General features: G+C 44.4%; 1 long non-coding RNA gene and 4 other non-coding genes across 6 annotated transcripts; all 5 read left to right on the top strand.

Moving 5' to 3' along the window:
• Positions 1–6,528: 6,528 nt before the first annotated feature.
• LOC145357983 (uncharacterized) lies at positions 6,529–9,503 on the top strand. Of its 2 annotated transcripts, none has more exons than XR_013889406.1 (5): positions 6,529–6,628; positions 7,066–7,144; positions 7,884–7,915; positions 8,436–8,516; positions 9,252–9,503. It is a non-coding gene; the product is annotated as an uncharacterized LOC145357983 (long non-coding RNA). The 2 variants fall into 2 exon arrangements; XR_013889407.1 differs by having other exon boundaries at positions 8,439–8,516.
• LOC145358064 (small nucleolar RNA SNORA73 family) lies at positions 6,759–6,972 on the top strand. The gene has a single exon (XR_013889432.1). It is a non-coding gene; the product is annotated as a small nucleolar RNA SNORA73 family (small nucleolar RNA).
• On the top strand, positions 7,179–7,392 carry LOC145358066 (small nucleolar RNA SNORA73 family). The gene has a single exon (XR_013889434.1). It is a non-coding gene; the product is annotated as a small nucleolar RNA SNORA73 family (small nucleolar RNA).
• LOC145358067 (small nucleolar RNA SNORA73 family) lies at positions 8,110–8,323 on the top strand. The gene has a single exon (XR_013889435.1). It is a non-coding gene; the product is annotated as a small nucleolar RNA SNORA73 family (small nucleolar RNA).
• LOC145358065 (small nucleolar RNA SNORA73 family) lies at positions 8,555–8,770 on the top strand. Its single transcript, XR_013889433.1, has one exon. It is a non-coding gene; the product is annotated as a small nucleolar RNA SNORA73 family (small nucleolar RNA).
• Positions 9,504–19,301: the final 9,798 nt, after the last annotated feature.

Here is a 19,301-nt window from a genome sequence, read left to right on the forward strand (position 1 = left end):
GAATTGTTACAGCACAGAAGGAAATCATTTGGCCCATCGTGCCTGCACTGGAAGTGCGTAGTTGTAATGTCACAGCATCTCTACAGTGTAGAAAGAGGCCTTTTGGCCCATCTGACCCAGCTTGCTGAAAGAGTATTCTACCCAGTCCCATTCCACTGTCTTATCCCTGTTACCTTGCACATTATTTTTTTCAGATGGCAATTGAATACCTTGATCAAACCTCAGGAAGTTCTTTCCAGACATCAACCACCCTTTGAGTAAAAAAAAGTTTCCCTCACGTTACTTTTACTCCTTTGACAATTATTTTGAACCAATTTCCCTGAGTTCTTGATGATTTCTTGAATGGGAACTATTTCTCACTATTTACCTTGTCCATATCACTCAGGATTATACTATTTCTATCAAATCTCCTTTCAGCCTTCATTTATCTGAGGAAAACAGTCCCAACCTCTCCAATCTATCCTCATTGCTACAGTTCTTTATCTCTGGAATCATTCTCGTTAATCTACTCTGTACTTTCTCCAATGCCTTCACATTCTTCCTCAAGTATGGTGTCCAGAACTGAATGTAGTACTCCAGGTGAAGCTGAACTAATGTCTTATACAAGTTAGACTACAGGAGTAATCCAGAAGCCTAAGTTCATGGTCTGGGGATGTGAGTTCAAATCCTTGTGGAATATTAATTATTAAAATCTGGAATGTAAAATCAACCTCAATAATGGTAACCATGAAACAATTGTCTTAAAATCCCATCTGGTTCACAAATACTTCTGGGAAAGGAAATTTGCCATCCTTCCCTCGTCTGGCCAACACGTGACTCCACATCCACAGCAATGTTTTTGACTCTTAACTGTCCTCTGATATGACCGAGCAAGCCATTCAGTTCAAGGGCAATTAGGAAGGCCAACAAATGGTCATGAATGTAGCTCAATCCCTCATGCAAACCACCCTACCACCCACTGACTCTGTTTACACTTCCTGCTGCCTCAGCAAAGCAGCCAGCATAATTAAGGACCCTACGCACGCTAGATATTCTCTCTTCCACCTTCTTCCGTCAGGAAAAAGATACAAAAGTCTGAGGTCACATACCAACTGACTCAAGAACAGCTTCTTCCCTGCTGCTGTCAGACTTTTGGATGGACCTACCTCGCATTAAGTTGATCTTTCTCGACACCCTTGCTATGACTGTGATACTACATCCAGCATGCTCTTGTTTCCTTCTCTATGAACAGTATTCTTTGTCTGTATAGTGTGCAAGAAACAATACTTTCCACTATGTTAACACGTGACAATTATAAAATCAAAATCAAATCAAGTCCCACATCCCCTGAAAGAGTAACAGCAGAAGTACCTGATGGACAGAAAACAAAGGGTACAATCCTAGATGGGGTGCAGGAGCAGAAGGACCTGTGTATATATGTGCATAAGCCATTTGAGGTGGCAGGACAGTTCCAAAGAGTGGTTAATAAAACATATTGTATCCTAGGCTAAATTAATAGGGACATACAAGAGGAAGGACGTTATCTTGAACTTGTGTAATACACTATCTCAGCCTCAGTGGAGGGACATTGCACTTTAGGAAGAATATAAAGTCAATGGAGACTGAACAGAAAAGATTTATGAGAATGGGTCCTGGGATGAGGAACTTCAGTTGTGAAGATAGATTTCGTAATCTTTCCTTATTCTCCCTCTCTCCACCTACCTTTAAAACCTTACGAGCTTTTTGGCATCTGTCTTAATATTTCCTTAAAGAATCATAAAATTCCTGCAATGCAGAACTGGCCATTCAAGACTGCACTGATTCTCTGACAAAGTATCTTACCCAATCTCTACCTCCTATCCCCTAATCCCACGTATTTACTCTGCTAATATCCCTGGCACTAAGGTGCAATTTAGCATTACCAATCCACCTAACCTGCACATCTTTGGAGTATGGGAGGAAGCCTCGGGTGACTGTGTAGAGTTTGCACGTTCTCCCTGTGTCTGTGTGGATTTCTGTCCAGTGCTTCGTTTTCATAGAATCCCTACAGTGCAAAGGGCCGCTTGGCCCAATGAGTCTGCACTGACTATAATCCCTATTCCTGTAACCTCACATGTATACCCTGCTAATCCCCTGACACTAGGGTCAATTTAGCATAGTCAATCAACCTAACCTGTACATCTTTGGAGTGTGGGAGGAAACTGGAGCACCTGGAGAAACCCAGGCAGACATGGGGAGAATGTGCAAATTCCACATGGACAGTGACCTGAGGCCAGAATTGAACCTCAGTCCTTGGCGCTGTGAGGCAGCAGTGCTAGCCACTGTGCCACCCCACACTCCAAAGAGTTAGGTGGATTGATCATGCAAAATTGCCCCTTAGTGTTAAGGGGATTAGTGAGGTAAGGGGATTAGTGAGGTAAATATATGGGGTTACGGGGATAGGGCCTGGGGAAAATACTCAGTGGGACAGTCAGTGCAGGTTCAATGGACTGAATAGCCTCCTCCTGCACTGTGTAGATATTCTATGAAACTGGAGCACCGGGAGGAAACCCACACAGACATGGGGAGAACATGTAGTTTACATGGCTGAATAGTGTGAAATGTTATTTGATAAGGCTCCTATGAAGTATCTTGGGACATTTTACTGTTGTATGAATTTTGTGAGCTGCCCTGTGGATCAGTGTCACCAAACTGTGTGGACTTGCAAAATCTCACTAACCGTCCCATCTGGAATCAATACACATCTTTTTAACCTGTGCTTAATGCTCTCTCCACTCACATTGGCTGTACCTTTAAGATTTGATTTGCTGTAAAGACTCACATTTCAATCATTATTCATGTGAATTGAATTTGTGTCTTTGTATGCCCTCCCACGCACCTGACGAAGGGGCAGCCAATTCCCGAAGCGAGTGGCGTTTGCTACAAATAAACCCGATGGACTTTAACCTGGTGTTGTGAAACTTGTTACAGTGATCATTGCTACTCCCGGCCAGTGGATGGCGCTGCGGCGCGCAGGGACGGGGGTGGGGTTTGTGTGTGTGTGGGGGGGCGGGGCCGCTGCCGGCGATCCGGAAGCCCGCTATAAAAGGCGCTGCTCAGGCGCAGTTTGGCCTTTTCGCCCGGCGGAGCCGCAGAGATGAGGTAATGGTGGTGTGTGCGTGTATGTTTTGGGTTCATGCGGCAGCAACGGGGCGGATAAACACTCTGGTTTTGGAGTAGCGGGGAAAGGGAGTTAAATCAGTTCCGAGGGGAGGTGAGCAGCGGAATCGGGACCTTGGTGGCAGTTTGTGAGAGTTACCGGGAGGTGCGGATGGAGCGGGAAGGACGCCATGATGGAGCCGTTGGCGGGGGTGGGGTGGAGGGAAGGACCCGGATGTGGGTGGCGGGGTGAATGGAGAGCACGTGTTGGGAATGAATGGGATTTCAGCTGCTCTGGCTCCTGCCTCCCTCTGGTCCACATGGTGTTATTTTTCAAAAACTTACTTTGAAAGATTTCTTTGCCAAGAGGCTCTAGCCAGAGGTGACACCCCCCCCCCCCCCATCTGCTTAAATTAGTTATAGTTTTAAAATTCATCTGCAGAATGTGGGAGTCGCTGGCTTAGATCAGCATCTGTTGCCCAGTTGTCCTTTAGAAGGTGTTAGTAAACTGCTCGCTGCAGCCCATGTGGTGTAGGTGCACCCACAGTGATAATGAGGGAGCTCTGGGACTTTGACTCTCACAATCAAGGAGCGGTGATACCTTTACAACTCAGGATGGTGAGTGACGAGAGAGAAGCTTCAAGGTTTGGTGTTCCCAGGCATTTGTTGTTGTCCTTGTAGATAGTGGGTTTGGAAGGTGCTGCCTAAAGAACCTTGATGAGTCCCTGCAATGTATCTTCTAGATGGATGGTACACATGGCTGTCATTGTTCCTGATGGTGGCAGAAGTGACATGTGGAAGGGGTAGCAATCAGATGGGCTTTTTTTTTTTGGATAGTTTCGGGTTTCTTGAATTGTTGGAGCAGCACTCGTCCAGACAAGGGGCAAGTGTTCCATTACACTGCTGATTTGGCATTGGGGGCCATGTGTCAACGTTCGCAAATGACATTAAGGTGAATGCTAGTGCGAAGTGTGCAGAGGATGCTGCAGGTCTGCAAAGGGATATAGATAGTCTGAGTGAGCAAGGGTCTGCAGATGGAGTACAATGTTGGTAAATGTGGTCATCTGTTTTGGTAGGAATGACAGCAAAATGAAATATTGTTTAAATGGTAACAAATTGCAGCTTGCTGCTGTGCAAGGATACCTGGGTAAGCTCGTGCATGAATCACAAAAGGCTGAAATGCAGGTGCACTAGAGAGTTAAAAAGGCGACTGGATTTTTGTCCTTCATTGTTGGAGGGACGGAGTTTAAAAACAGGTCGTGCAGCTGTATACGATAGTAAGGCCATGCCTGGAGCACTGGAATTTTGGTTGCCTTACTTGGAAAAGGATGATGTACTGGCACTAGTGATGGTGTAGAGGGCATTCACTGGTTGATTACAGAATTGAGAGGGTTGGCTTGTGAGAAACTTGAGTAAGCTGGATCTTATAGAAATATACAGTGAACAGAATAGGTGAGACAGAAGCAGGGAGCTTGTTCCCACTGGCAGATGGAACTAGGGGATATGGCCTCAAAATAAGGGGGAAACAGGTTTACAACAGAGTTGAGGGGAATCTGTTCACCCAAAGGGTTGTGAATCTGGAATTCCCTGCCAAGTAAAGGAGTTGAGGTTACCTCATTGAATGTTATTAAGGCAAGGATAGACAGATAGATTTTTGAACAGTGAAGGAACTGGGCTATGGTGAGTGGTAGGTAAGTGGGTGCAGATTACACGAAAAGATTGAATGGTGGGGCAGGCTTTGGTGAGTTGGGAAGTGACTCCTCAATCACCACAGTATTTATATGGCTGGCCCAGCTTAGTTTCTAGTTGATGTGAGGTTCAGTGATAGTAAAGCCATTCATGGGAGATTACTTTATATTTAGAATTCCGGAGGTTCTTCGTTGGCTTTAGACCTGACAGTGTGGCTTCCAGCTAGAGTCAGAGGTTTATGGCATGGAAACAGGCCCTTCGGCCTATATTGTCCATGCTGCCCCCCTTTTTAAACCACTCAGCTAATCACAATTGCCCACATTTGGCCCATACCCATCGTAACCATGTAACTATATTTAAATGCATTTTTTAAAGATAAAATTGTACTGGCCTCTACTACCTCTGGCAGCTTGTTCCAGACACTCACCACCCTCTGAAAAAATTGCCCCTCTGGACACTTTTGTATCTCTCGCTTTAAACCTATGTCCTCTGTTTTTTTTAAGACTCCTCTACCTTTGCGAAAAGATAATGCCTATCTACCTTGTCTGTGGCCCTCATTGTTTTATAGACCTCTAAGATCTCCCTTCAGCCTCCTACGCTCCAGAGAAAAATGTCCCAGTCTATTCAGCCTCCTTATGACTCAATCCATCAAGTTCCAGTAGCATCCTAGGACATATTTTCTGCACTCTTTCTAGTTTAATAGTATCCTTTCTATACAAGGGTGAGCAGAATTGCACACAGTATTCCAAGTGTAGCCTTAACAATGTCTTGTACAACTTCAAGACGTCCCAACTCCTGTTTTCAATGTTTTGACCAATGAAACCAAGCATGCTGAATGCCTTCACCACTCTGTCCATCTGTGACTCCACTTGCAAGGAACTATGAACATGTACCCCTAGATCTTTGTTCTGTTACTCTCCCCAATGCCCTACCATTAACTGAGCAAGTCCTGCCCTGGTTCAGTCTACCAAAATGCATCACCTCGCATTTGTCTAAATTAAACTCTATCTGCTACTCGTCAGCCCACTGGCGAATAAACACTTAGAATTTCTGTGGTAGGCAAACCTTTGAAACCCTAGGGGCTGATTCTTAGAGTACATGCACATGACACTTCAATATATTAACTCACTGTGCTCATAGAATCCCTGCAGTGCAGAAGAGGCCATTTGGCTCATCAAGTCTGCACTGACTGATGTGAGTATTTTACCCAGACCCTCCCTGTCCTGTACCTGTAACCCCACACATTTCTCATGGCTAATCCATCTAACCTGCACATCTTGGGACACTAAGACAATTTAGCATGGCCCGTCCACCTGACCTGCACCTCTTTGCGGGGAACCCATGCAGATATCGGGAGAACTTGCAAACTCCACACAGTTTCCCAAGGCTGGAATTGAGCCCAGGTCCCGGGGTCTCCCACTTTACTTCCCGCGGTATAATGGATTTTAACGTAAGCTGTGCTTACTGGATCCTGACATCGGCTGCTGGACCTAATATGAAGTGAATATATTCGTCGACTATCAGTGTTTACTCTGGACGATTGGTGTCAGATAATGCAACATATTGATACCACATCTGGGCAAATGCTGTTCAGTCCAATCTCCAATCCTGTTCACTAGCCATTACGAGGGACCCAGTGTACTGATGTATAAAGGTTCTCTTGGAATAATTTTTGCATAGACTGTACTTAGTTGTATCCATATTAGTAAAAAAACTAATTCTAAAAACATTTTGGATTTTTAGATGGAATCTCACCTCTGCAAGGCTGTTGGTGAATGTGTCAATCACTGGAGTAACTGGAAATGGCGCTGAATATCTTAAGGTAGGGACTGATTGTATATGAGGTGGTTAAAAGTACACAATGTTGAAGAGCATTAATTATCTTTTCTAATGAACCATTATGCTTTGCAAATGAAATCTAGCAGTGGACTTGGCTTCCCCTGTGCGATGTTCCAACGTGGATATCCAGCAAGGTTGCTCTTGCCTGGCTCTGTCCATGTGGCGTATGGGAGCGCAGACCTTTGTCTATGATGTACGGTCCCGTTCCACGACGTTGGAGAGAAAGTGTGTCCCCGGCTTTACGCTGGTGTGGACAGCATCCTGTATATTCCTTAACCTTCTCAGTGTATACAGTGACTGGGGAGATAAACCATGCAGGTTACAACTACTTGTGGAAAGTGTGTGATGACATTGTGGAGATGGGTTGGTGTCGCTGTGAAGTGATTGGTGTTTATTGTTCAATCTGGTTTGTTTTTGCAGTAAGACTGGATTCTACCCATCCTGAGTGTTGGAGAGCCTGCTAACCAGGAATGCTGGGGCCAGTTGAACTTTGGGAGAGGTGATTTATTTTTTTATCTCGTTTTTCCAAAACCCCAACGTGGATATCCAGCAAGGTTGCTCTTGCGTGGCTCTGTCCGTGTGGCGCATGGGAGCGCAGACCTCTGTCTATGACGTACAGTCCCGTTCCACAACGTTGGAGAGAAAGTGTGTCCCCGGCTTTACGCTGGTGTGGACAGCATCCTGTATATTCCTTAACCTTCTCAGTGTATACAGTGACTGAGGAGACAAACCATGCAGGTTACAAGACTAATTAGAAGCACAGTTTTGGAGATTTAAAAGCTGGATGTGTAGCGGTGTGGGTTGGACAGCAGATGCCGTTCACACAAGTGAACCGTGCCTGGTTCATTTAGTGTGTAACAAATGTCTTGTGCAGACCTGTTTCTTGTTGCACTGTGATGTATGTGTAAGTCCTTCTACTGCTCCGATTTAAAATAATTGAGCCAACGTTTACTTTTTGAAGGGATTCCACACACCTGCTGCCCTCTCGCGGAGATACTGTGACTCAGAACCTGACTGATTTTTAAGGTTGTTACTTTGTCGACTCCCCCACAGCACCAGCAAGAGAAACCCCCCCCATCAATTTGTTCCAAAATCAAATCTTCCTGAGCCAAAGCTTCATAATTATAGAGGGCAGGATTGTTGGCAATTTGGGGGAAAGTTGATGCCACTAATTTGCATAGGGTGGGTGGTTTGAGTAAGATTTCTGGTTTTAATGTTGAAGTATTCATCTCTTGCAGGGAGAACCTATATTGAAGATGGCTCAGTGATGGTGAGTTACTGATTTTTGGGTTTTCAATTTTTTGAAAATTAGGTGTGAACTGAATGAGATAAGCATTTGAGAGAATGGTTGTTATAATTAATTATGATCCTGTTGTAATAAGAATCTTTAGGTTGGTTTTATAAACCATTATGATTTTGGTGACTAAAATCTAGCAGTGGTCTTGGTTTCCTCTGTGAAATGTTCCAACGTGGATATCCAGCAAGGTTGCTCTTGCCTGGCTCTGTCCGTGTGGCGTATGGGAGCGCAGGCCTCTGTGTCTATGACGTACGGTCCCGTTCCACAACGTTGGAGAGAAAGTGTGTCCCCGGCTTTACGCTGGTGTGGACAGCATCCTGTATATTCCTTAACCTTCTCGGTGTATAGTGACTGAGGAGATAAACCATGCAGGTTACAATTACTTGTGCAAAGTATGAGATGAGATTGTGGGGATGGGTGGGTTTACATTTGAGGGAATAGGATGATACACTGGGGTGATGGGATGTTTATTCTTCAATGTGATTTGTTTCAGCAGTAAGGCTGGATTCTACCCATCCTGAGTGTTGAAGAGTCTGCTGACCAAAAATGCTGGGCCAATTGCACTTTGGGAGAGGTGATTTATTTCTTTCCTCGTTGTTCAGAAACCAAAACCCAACGTGGATATCCAGCAAGGTTGCTCTTGCCTGGCTCTGTCCGTGTGGCGTATGGGAGCGCAGGCCTCTGTGTCTATGACGTACGGTCCCGTTCCACAACGTTGGAGAGAAAGTGTGTCCCCGGCTTTACGCTGGTGTGGACAGCATCCTGTATATTCCTTAACCTTCTCAGTGTATACAGTGACTGAGGAGATAAACCATGCAGGTTACAGTAACTGTAAAGTTTGGAATCTTTACATAAAATTCAGAATCTTTACATAACTGTATCAATGGAGCAAACTTCATGTATACTAATTTAGTCTTGATGTTTGCAAAAAAATGAGCATTAGATTTCACACTGTGATATTTTTGTCAAATCCTGATACAAAAATAGAAAATGCTAGGAAATCTCAGCAGGTCTGACAGTGTCCAGAGAGTGAAAAGAGCCAATGTTTCGAGTCTACCTAGCCCTTTGTTAGAACTGGTAACTCTGGCTGAGGGATATTTAGGGTGGCCAGGGTTTGGTGGTTCCAGGAAGCCGAGACCTCCAAAGTAATGCATTGGTTTAACCTGAATGTGGATGTAAAGTGATGAAAGGCCAGTTACCTCACTAATGTTCGTTGTTCCCCTCTCCTATACGAATTTGCATTCAGCAGAAATTTATTTATGATTTTGACCGGTTTGACAATCTAATGTGATTTCTGATTTTTTTTCAGGTAACAACTGTGCATTTCCCAACTGCAGTGTAACAAGTCTTCTGTACCTTACCAGAAATGAGCACCCATGGAGTTCGGATGTTTGATTTGTTCGATGTTGCAGGCTGGCTACTGTACCTTTTGGAATTGTATTGAAGTCACATTTGGGTTTGAGTTGCTATCAACTTTGAACTTTATGCTGATTAAACTTGGGTTATAATGTGCATGATGATGTTTGTATCTTTTTTAATAAAGCTAAAACAAAAGCATTAATTTTCTGTTGCAGTGCTGTTTTTCTCAATTTCCTCCTAGATTAGCTCCTTTGTAATCAGTGACTAAACTTAAGTCTCTTTAGTGGCTACAGAGGGTTTAAATGTCCTGAGATTTTGGAAGATGTTACAGGAATACAAGTCTATCTTATTGGGATTAATTATCATGTTGGTTGCTTATCCCTGATGTATAGTCCAATCCCTTTTTATCTGCGGTGCTGTTTCCTTTTGATCTGAGTATTGATGTTTTTTGTGAAACAGGCCGCCTTGTTTTTATTCCATTTTCATTCATGGGATGTGGGGGTTCTGGCTAGGCCAGCATTTATTGCCCATCTCTGCCTTGGACTGAGTCATGATGTGGAGGTGCCACTGTTGGGCTTGGGTGGGCACTTAACACCAGGTCAAAGTCCAACCAGGTTTTGCTTGGATTACCAAATAAACAAGGTGTTGAGACTTGAACTGAGTGGAAACTGGAGCACCTGGATGCAACCCACACAGACAATGGGAGAATGTGCAACTGCGCACAGACATTGACTCACAGCTGAATTGAATCACTGCCACCCTGGTTTTTAACAATAGTACAAATGTGGTCAAACTCATCTCTGGATCAAATATAACACTGTGGTTACAAACAGTCTTGCCATGATGTTTGGAGCATGGAGTTAAACAATGGCTTCTGTCTTCCCAATATGGAATTGGAGGAAATTTCTATTCATCCAATGTGAACTAAGTAATCTGAGCAGGGACAGAGGTACAGTGGGGTGTTGTCATTGTACATGTGTGAAAATTAATTTGTGTTTTTGGATGTTGGGTGATGGCATATAGATAAATGGGAAGAGGCTAAGGATGGAACCTTGGCAGGCAGAGGTAGTGGGTCATCTTCACTTGGTTGTGGGAGCTTACCAGGGGCAAATTAGCTGCTGCTGCTGCTTGCATTCCAGCAGTGGCAATTTGTGCTGTGATTGGTGTTATGTAAATGCAATCTGTAAAAGTGATTCCTAATTTCTTAAAGGCTTTCCTGCTCATTTCCTCAAGACTCCCTCACCGATGGAAAATATTGCCCTCTCTCTATCCTATAGCATCTTTTAAATGTTAGAAATCTCAATCAAGTCACCCTTCTATTTTTTTTGGGGAATACAAGCCTACTTAGTACTTTGCTGTTTCTTGTGAAGTGTGCTGTTCATTATAAATCATGATAGTGGGTTTTTATGTTTGGAGAGAGCCACCACTTGACAGCTTCACAGGTCATATAGTAGTTGTTGCCCTTTCCTAGGCACATAGAATTCCACACGATGATCCAGTTGACTTAGAGCAATCCTGGACATGCTGATAATGGAGACTAGCCAACAGATTACTGAATTTGTAGTTTTACAACCTGGTATAGAGGGATGATGAACTTGATCTGTTAATTCCCCAATACAATAACAAGGGGGCACAGTGGTTAGTACTGCTGCCTCACAGCACCAGGGACCATGGTTTGATTTCCACCTTTGGTCACTGTGTGGAGTCTGCACATTCCCCCTGTGTTTGCATGGGTTTCTTCTGGGTGCTCCGGATTCCTCCCACAGCCCAAAGGGGTGTGTGGGTTAGGTGGATTGGCCACGCTAAATTCTCCCTAGAGGAACTAGGTAGGGATTATGTGGCTAGGACCTGGATGGAACTGTGGTTGGTGCAGACTTGTTGGGCTGAATGGTCTCGTTCGGCACTGTTGGATTCTATGATTCTTTAATGATTGGATTACCATATCCTGCTAAATAGATGAAGATGTCAATTGGGTTATGAAGACACATCAGAACAGCTGGCAAACAGGGAGTGAAAAAATGCTGTTTGTTGTAATATACCAAATATGCACTGACTTATGGTTATGATTGCAGCTGTTTTGCTTCGATTAGCAAAGCACTTTGTTCACCCTACTACTCACTCCTTTGCAGTTTTCACTGTTGCCTCGATGGTCTTGAAATGTGATAGTCCTTTAAAAAGGTATTTTTAATTATTTACTGATTTGACTCTGAGTTACTCTGCCTCTGGTTTCACTACTCTAACCAGTTTTCTCATTTCTGAACTTTAATGAACTGGCTACCCTTCACATGCGACTTTTGATAGTGAATGTTGCCAGCTCTGCTGGAGTTCACATCCTGGGAGTTACCATTGAGCAACGACTGAACTGGAATAGCCATGTTAGTACTGTGGCTACCATAGCAAGTCAAGGGCTAGGAATTCTGCGGTGAGTAACAACACCTGACTCCCCAAAGCTTGTACAAAGCACAAGTCAGGAGTGTGATGGAATACCCTCTATTTGCCTGGATGGGTGCAATTCCAACACCTAAGAAGCTTGGCATCATCCAGGACACAGCAGTCTACTTGATTGCTACCCCTTCCACAAACGGTGGCACAGTGGTTAGCACTGCTGCCTCACAGCTCCAGGGACCTGGGTTTGGTTCCCAGATTGAGTCACTGTCTGTGTGGAGTTTGCACGTCCTTCCTGTGTCTGTGCAGGTTTCCTCTGGGTGCTCCGGATTCCTCCAGGTCCAAAGATGTGCACGTTAGGTTGATTGGCCATGCTAAATTGCCCCTTAATGTCCCAGGATGTGTAGGCTAGAGGGATTATGGGGTAAATATGTGGTGTGTAGATAGGACCTGGGGTGGGATTGTTGTCGGTGAAGAGTTGATGGGCCAAATGGCCTCCTTCTGCACTGTAGGGTTTCTATGATCTGTGAAACATTTAATCCCTCCACCATCGACAAATTTTGGCAGCAGTGTGCACCTTCTGCAAGATGACTGCAGGAACTCTTAGGCAGCACCTTCCAAGCCCACTACCGACTAGAAAGACAAGAACAGCAGATGCCTGGGAACACCACAACTTCGAGGTTCCTCTCGGAGTCATCAAGGCTTCTTAGGCAGCACCTTCCAAACCCATGACCACTACCACCAAGAAGGACAAGGGCAGCGGACACAAGGAAACACCAGCACCTGGATATTCCATTCACCATCCTAACCGGAATTATATCAATGTTCCTTCACTGTCGCTGGGTCCAAATCCTGAAACTCCTTCCCTAACAGCACTGCGGGTGTACCTACATCTCTGAGTGCATCACTGCAGTGGTTCAAGAGAGTAGCCCGCGATCACCAGCACCTCCTCAAGGGCAACTTGGAGTAGGCAATAAATGCTGGGCTAGCCAGTGACACCCACATCCCGGAAATGAATTTAGTAAAAACTTGACCTTGTTCTTGTCCAATGATGACAGAATTTCCAACAGGTGTTACAGGGATGAGGGAACCCTGGTTAGTTCTCTCTCCCGTGTGTGCACTGCAGTTATTTCTCGCACAACAACTTGCATTTATATAGCATCTTTAAAGTTCAGTGAACTGCCCCAAGGGGCTTCAGTAATAGCACTGAGTCAAAGGTTACATAGGAAATGCTTGTTTAATGAGGTAGATTTTAAGGAACATCTCAAAGGATAGAGGAGGAAGTGTTTGGGGAGGGAGTTCTACAGTTTAGGACTTAAACCAAGGCTTTCCAAATGGAATTGCAGTAATAGTTGGATTGGTCACAAGCCTACCTTCCTCTGAGGCAGCAATGGTGATTGGAGAGGAGACCACTCAGTCTGGAGATTCTGGTGGGATATCCCTGGATCGATGCCGTTAAAAAAGCTTGGGAAACTCTGCTCCCAGCGAATGCCAAATGGGCCCAGGATCATTGTGTATTGACCAAGCACAGGCAGAGGTTGGCGAGTATAACTCAGTGACTGACTGACTGATTTGTCTGGAGTGCAGGAAAAACCAGAGCAGGATGGCGGAGTGGCACCATCAAACTTTGCTGTGCTTCTGTTCCTGTCCGCTTGTCATACAGACCCTGTACCCTACGCTGATGACTCTGCTTTGCAGGCACGGCAAGTATTTCAGGGGACTGTGGTGGAGGATAGATTACAGAGGATGGGAGAGCCATGGGCACTTGGGCAGATTACAGTGCATGTGTGGGATGGGGGGAACAGGAGATGCTGGAGCAGAGGGATTTCACTGAGTCTTTTGTCATGGGAATATGGAGAGATTGGCTAAAACCTCAATGATCAGTAACTTCTGCACGTTGTGTTCTGTGTCTGGTCCTGGGTTAGAAGGAGCTTGGCTCCACATCCAGGTGGATTCTGAATTAAAACTAGTGAATTAAATCGATTTTATTTATGTATTTAAAAAATGCTTTCAAGAGGTGTAGGCTTTGTTGACTATGCCAGTATTTATTGTCTTTCTCGAATTGCCCTTGAGAAGGTGATGATGAACCACTTTCTTAAACTGTTGCTGTCCATCAGGTGTAGGTACACCCACAGTGCTGTTATGAGGGAGTTCCAGGAGTTTGATGCAGCAATAGTGAAGGAACAGCGATCTATTATTCACCAAAGGGAGGAGTGGATAGATGATGAGTCTGGGAAAGGGTGTGTAGATAGTCATGTTGAGATCAAAAAGGAGGAGATATTGGGTTTCTTGAGAAACATCAAGGTAGTCAAGTCTCCAGGGCTTGATGTGTTATACCCCAGAATACTGAGAAGGTAACGGAGGAAATTGTTGGGGCCCTGAGAGAAATCTTTGTATCCTCACTGGCTACAGGGGAGGTACACACAGTAAGAAGTCTCACAACACCAGGTCAAAGTCCAACAGGTTTATTTGGTAGCAAAAGCCACTAGCTTTTGGAGCGCTGCTCATTCGTCAGGTAAGTGGGAGTTCTGTTCACAAACAGGGCATAAAAGGCACAAACTCAATTTCCAAACTAATGGTTGGAATGCGAGTCTTTACAGGTAATCAAATTAAAGGTACAATGTGAGTGGAGAGAGGGTTAAACGCAGGTTAAAAAGATGAGTATTGTCTCCAGCCAGGACAGTTAGTGAGATTTTGCAATCCCAGGCAACTCGTGGGGGGTTACAGATAGTGTAACAAGAACCCAAGATCCCAGTTGAGGCCGTCCTCATGTGTGTGGAACTTGGCTATCAGTCTCTGCTCAGCAACTCTACGCCGTAGTGTGTCATGAAGGCTGCCTTGGAGAATGCTTACCCGAAGATCAGAGGCCGAATGCCCGTGACCACTGAAGTATTTCCCAGCAACAAGAGAACACTCTTGCCTGATGATTGTCGAGCGGTGTTCATTCATCCGTTGTTGTAGCGTTTGCATTGTCTCCCCAACGTACCATGCCTCGGGACATCTTTCCCTGTAGCGTATCAGGTAGACAACATTAGCCAAGTTGCAAGGATATGTACCATGTAGCTGGTGGATGTTGTTCTCACATGAGATGATGGCATCCGCGTCAATGATCCAACACATCTTGTAGAGGTTGCTGGGGCAGGGTCGTGTGGTGTCATGGTCACTGTTCTCGTGAAGGCTGGGTAATTTGCTGTGGACAATGGTCTGTTTGAGGTTGTGTGGTTGTTACCACATCATACAGGGAGGTCCCAGAGGATTGGAGAATAGCCAATATTGTTCCTTTGTTTAAGAAGGGTAGCAAGAATACCCTCGCTATAGGTAATTACAGGCTGGTGAGCCTCACATCTTTGGTAGAAAAATTATTCGAGAGGATTCTTGGAGACAGGATTTATTCCCATTTGGAAATAAGAGGATGCATTAGTGAGAGGCAACACGGTTTTGTGAAGGGGATGTCATGTCTCACGAACTTGATCGAGTTTTTCGAAGAAGTGGCGAGGATAATTGATGAGGGTAGACCAGTGGTTGTTGTCTACATGGTCTTCAGTAAGGCCTTTGACAAGACCCCTCGTGGCAGACTGATGCAGAAGGTGAAGTCACATGGGGTCAGAGGTGAGCTGGCAAGATGGATGCAAAACTGGTTTGGTCAAAGAAGGTAGTAAGAAGCCTCACAACACCTGCATTTACTGTGTTTACCCCAGTCCAACGCTGGCATCTCCACATCATAACTACATCGGTCAAAGAAGACGGAGGGTAGCAGTGGAAGGGCGCATTTCTGAATGGAGGATTGTGACAAGTGGCATTCCTCAGGGATTAATGCTGGGACCTTTGTTGTTTGAAATATATATATATAAATGATTTGGAGGAAAATGTAACTGGTTTCATTAGTGAGTTTGCGATCAAAACAAAGGTTGATGGATTTGCAGATAGCGATGAGGACCATCAGAGGATACAGCAGGATATAGATCAGTTGGAGACTTGGGCGAAGAGATGGCAGATGAAGTTTAATCTGGACAAATGTGAGATAATGCACTTTGGAAGATTAATACAGATAGGAGATATACAGTAAATGCCAGAACCCTTAAGAGCATTGATAGGCAAAGGGATCAGGGTGTACAGGTACACAGGTTACTGAAAGTGGCAATGCAAATGGAGAAGATAGCGAAGAAGGCATATGGCATGCTTGCCTTCATCAGCTGGGGCATTGAGTTTAAAAATTGGCAAGTCATGTTGCAGCTTTATAGAATCTTGGTTAGGTCGCACTTGGAATATAGTATTTAATTCTGGTTTCTCACACTACCAGAAGAATATGAAGGCTTTGGAGAGGGTACAGAAAAGATTTACCAGGATGTTGCCTGGTATGGAGGGCATTAGCAATGAGGATCTGTTGGAGAAACTTGGGTTGTTCTCTCTGGAATGACAGAGTTTGAGGGACAACCTGATAGAAGTCTACAAGATTATGAGAGGCATGAACAGAGTGGAAAGTCAGGAGCTTTTTTCCCAGGGTGGAAGAATTAATTACTAAGGGCCATAGGTTTAAGGTGTGAGAGGCAAGGTTTAAAGGAGATGTATCAGGGCAAATTTGTTGCACAGAGGGTGGTAGGTGCCTGAAACTCATTGCTGGGGGAGAGAGTGGAAGTGGATACGGTAGTGACTTTTAATGGGCATCTTGACAAATACATGAATAGGATGGGAATAGAGGGATATGGTCACCTGAAGGGTAGGGGATTTTTAGTTAAGTTGGGCAGCATGGTTGGTGCAGGCTTGGAGGGACGAAGGGCCTGTTGCTGTGCTGTAATTTTCTTTGTTCTTTCTTTGTATATTTCCCAGCCTCTCATGGTGAGTGGCTTGGACAGGAGCTGACAGGTGGTGGTAGAAACATAGAAAACTAGGAAGATCATCAAATTCAATATCCTGATCCTGCCCTCCCCCATTTTCTTTGATCCCCTTCGCCCCAAGTGCTATATCTAACAGCTTCTTGGAAACACTCAAATGTTTTTGTCTCGACCACTCTCTAGGTAAAGAAAGTTCTCCACATCTCTGTTCTAAACAGTCTACCTTGTGTCCCAGATTGTGACCCCTGGTCCTGGACACCCCAACCATCGGGAACATCCTTCTTGCGTCTACCCTGTCTAGTCCTGTTAGAATTTTATAAGTTTCTATGAAATTCCCCCTTATTCTTGTGAACTCCAGTGAATACAATCCTAACCAACTCACACTCCCCTCATAGGCCTTTCCTGCCAGCTCAGGAATCAGTCTGGTAAACCTTTGCTACACTCTGACTACAGCATGCACATTCTTCCTCAATAAGGAGATCAAAACTGTGCACAATATTCCAGGTGTGGCCTCACCATGCCCTTATATAACAGCATCAAGACATCCCCGCTCCTGTACTCAAATCCTCTTGCTGAACAACATATCATTTGCCTTTTTTACTGCTTGCTGTACCTGCATGCTTACTTTCAGCAACTGGTGTATGAGTTCACTAGGTCTCATTGCACATTCTCCTCTCCTAACTTATGACCATTCAGATAATAATCTACCTTCTGGTTTTTGCTACCAAAGTGTATGATCGAACATTTATCCAAATTATATTATATCTGTCAATCATTTGCCCACTCAGTCAACTTGTCCAAATCACACTGAAGGATCTCTGTATCCTTCTCAAAGCTCAATCTCCCATCCAGCTTTGGGTCATTTGCAAATTTATTTGCAAACATAAAGTCTTATGTTCTTATGTTCTAAATTTAGAAATATTACATTTCGTTCCCTGATCTAAATATGTATTGAATAGATGGGATCCCAGCACTGATCTCTGGGACCCCACTAGTCACTGCCTACCATGTGAATAAAGATCAGTTTATTTCTACTCTGTTTCCTGTCTGCCAACCAGTTTTCTATCTATGTCAATACACTACCCCCAATCCCATGTGCTTTAATTTTATACACTAATCTCTTATGTGAGACTTTGTTGAAAGCCTTCCCAAAGTCCAAATAAACCACATCCACTGGCTCCCCCTCATCAACTCTACTATTTACATCCTTGAAGAATTGCAGTAGATTTGTCAGGCATGATTTCCCTTTCATAAATCCATGCTGATGCTGTCCAATCCTCACACTGTTTTCCATGTGCCTGCAGCACTTGTTCTTCAAGGTGATTGAGATTCTGAGTTTGGAAGGTGCTTATGAAGGAGTGTTGGTGAGTTGCTGCAGTGCATCAATGGTGGAGGGATTGAATGCTTAAAATGGTGAATTCTTAAGGTGGTAGATCAGGGGGCTGTAAGGAGACAATCAAGTAGGCTGCTTTGTTCAACCTCTATGTTGTTGGAGTTGCACTCATCCAGATAAGTGGAGAGTTTTCAGTCCCACTCAGGGATTCAGGAGGGGAGTTACTCACTGCAGAATTCCCAGCCTCTTGAAGCTACTGTATTTATATAGCTCTTCCATTCAGTTTCTGCTCTATGGTAACCCTCAAGATGTTGATAGTGGGGGATTCAGAATTAGGAATACCGCTGAATGTCAAGGGGAGATGGTCATTGCCCAGCACTTGTGTGGTGTGAATGTTACCTGACTCTGACACAGTGATTAGCACTGCTGCCTCACAATACCAGGGACCTGGTTTTGATTCCCAGCTTGGGTCACTGTCTGTGTGGACTCTGCATGTTCTCCCTGTGTCTTTGTGGGTTTCATCTGATTTCCTCCCACAGTCTAAAAGACGTGCTGGTTAGGTGCATTGCTCATGCTAAATTCTCCCTCAGTGTGCCCGAACAGGTGCCGGAGTGTGGTGACTAAGGAATTCTCACAGTAACTTAATTGCATTGTTATTGTAAGCCTACCTGTGACTAATAAACTTTAACCTCTTACCAGTTCAAGCCTGAATGTTGTTCAGGTCTTGCTGCATGGCATGGACTCCTTCAGAATGAGGAGTTGTGAATGGTTTTGAGTATTGTAAAGCTGCATTGTATGTCGCAGAATCACAGTAAGAACAGGTTTATTTAGTAGCACAAACCACTAGCTTCCGGAGTGCTATTCCTTTATCAGGTAAGTGGGAGTTCTGTTCACAAATATGGCATACAAAGACACAAACTCAATTTACAAAATAATTTTGTAAATTGTAAAATAATAATTTTGGAAAATAATTTTGTAAATTGAGTTTGTGTCGTCATATGCTTTGTTTGTGAGCAGAACTTCCACTTACCTGATGAAGGAGCAGCACTCCAAAAGCTAGTGGCTTGTGCTACCAAATAAACCTGTTGGATTTTAACCTGGTGTTGTGAGACTTCTTACTGTGATTACCCCAGTCCAACGCCTCTATCTCCACATTGTAGCAGAATCCACAGTGAAACTCAGCCTCTCGGGCTATTTATCTATTTTGTGCCGTTTGAAATCCTCAGTAGTAAATTAAAAGTTCCGTCGACTGACCCCACATTAAAATCAATGATGTCAAAATTCCCTTTGGGGGACAAAACCAAAATGCTGAGAAATCTCAGCAGGTGTGACAACATCGGCGGAGAGAGAATACAGTCTGTCAGCATCTGAGAGAATAGTGTCCATTCTCTCTCCACAGATGCTGTCAGACCTGCTAGGGTTTTCCAGCATTTTCTGTTTCGGATTCCAG

Source organism: Carcharhinus amblyrhynchos, chromosome 24, assembly GCF_965287045.1.
Source record: "Carcharhinus amblyrhynchos chromosome 24, sCarAmb.v2.hapA, whole genome shotgun sequence".
Lineage (NCBI taxonomy): Eukaryota > Metazoa > Chordata > Chondrichthyes > Carcharhiniformes > Carcharhinidae > Carcharhinus > Carcharhinus amblyrhynchos.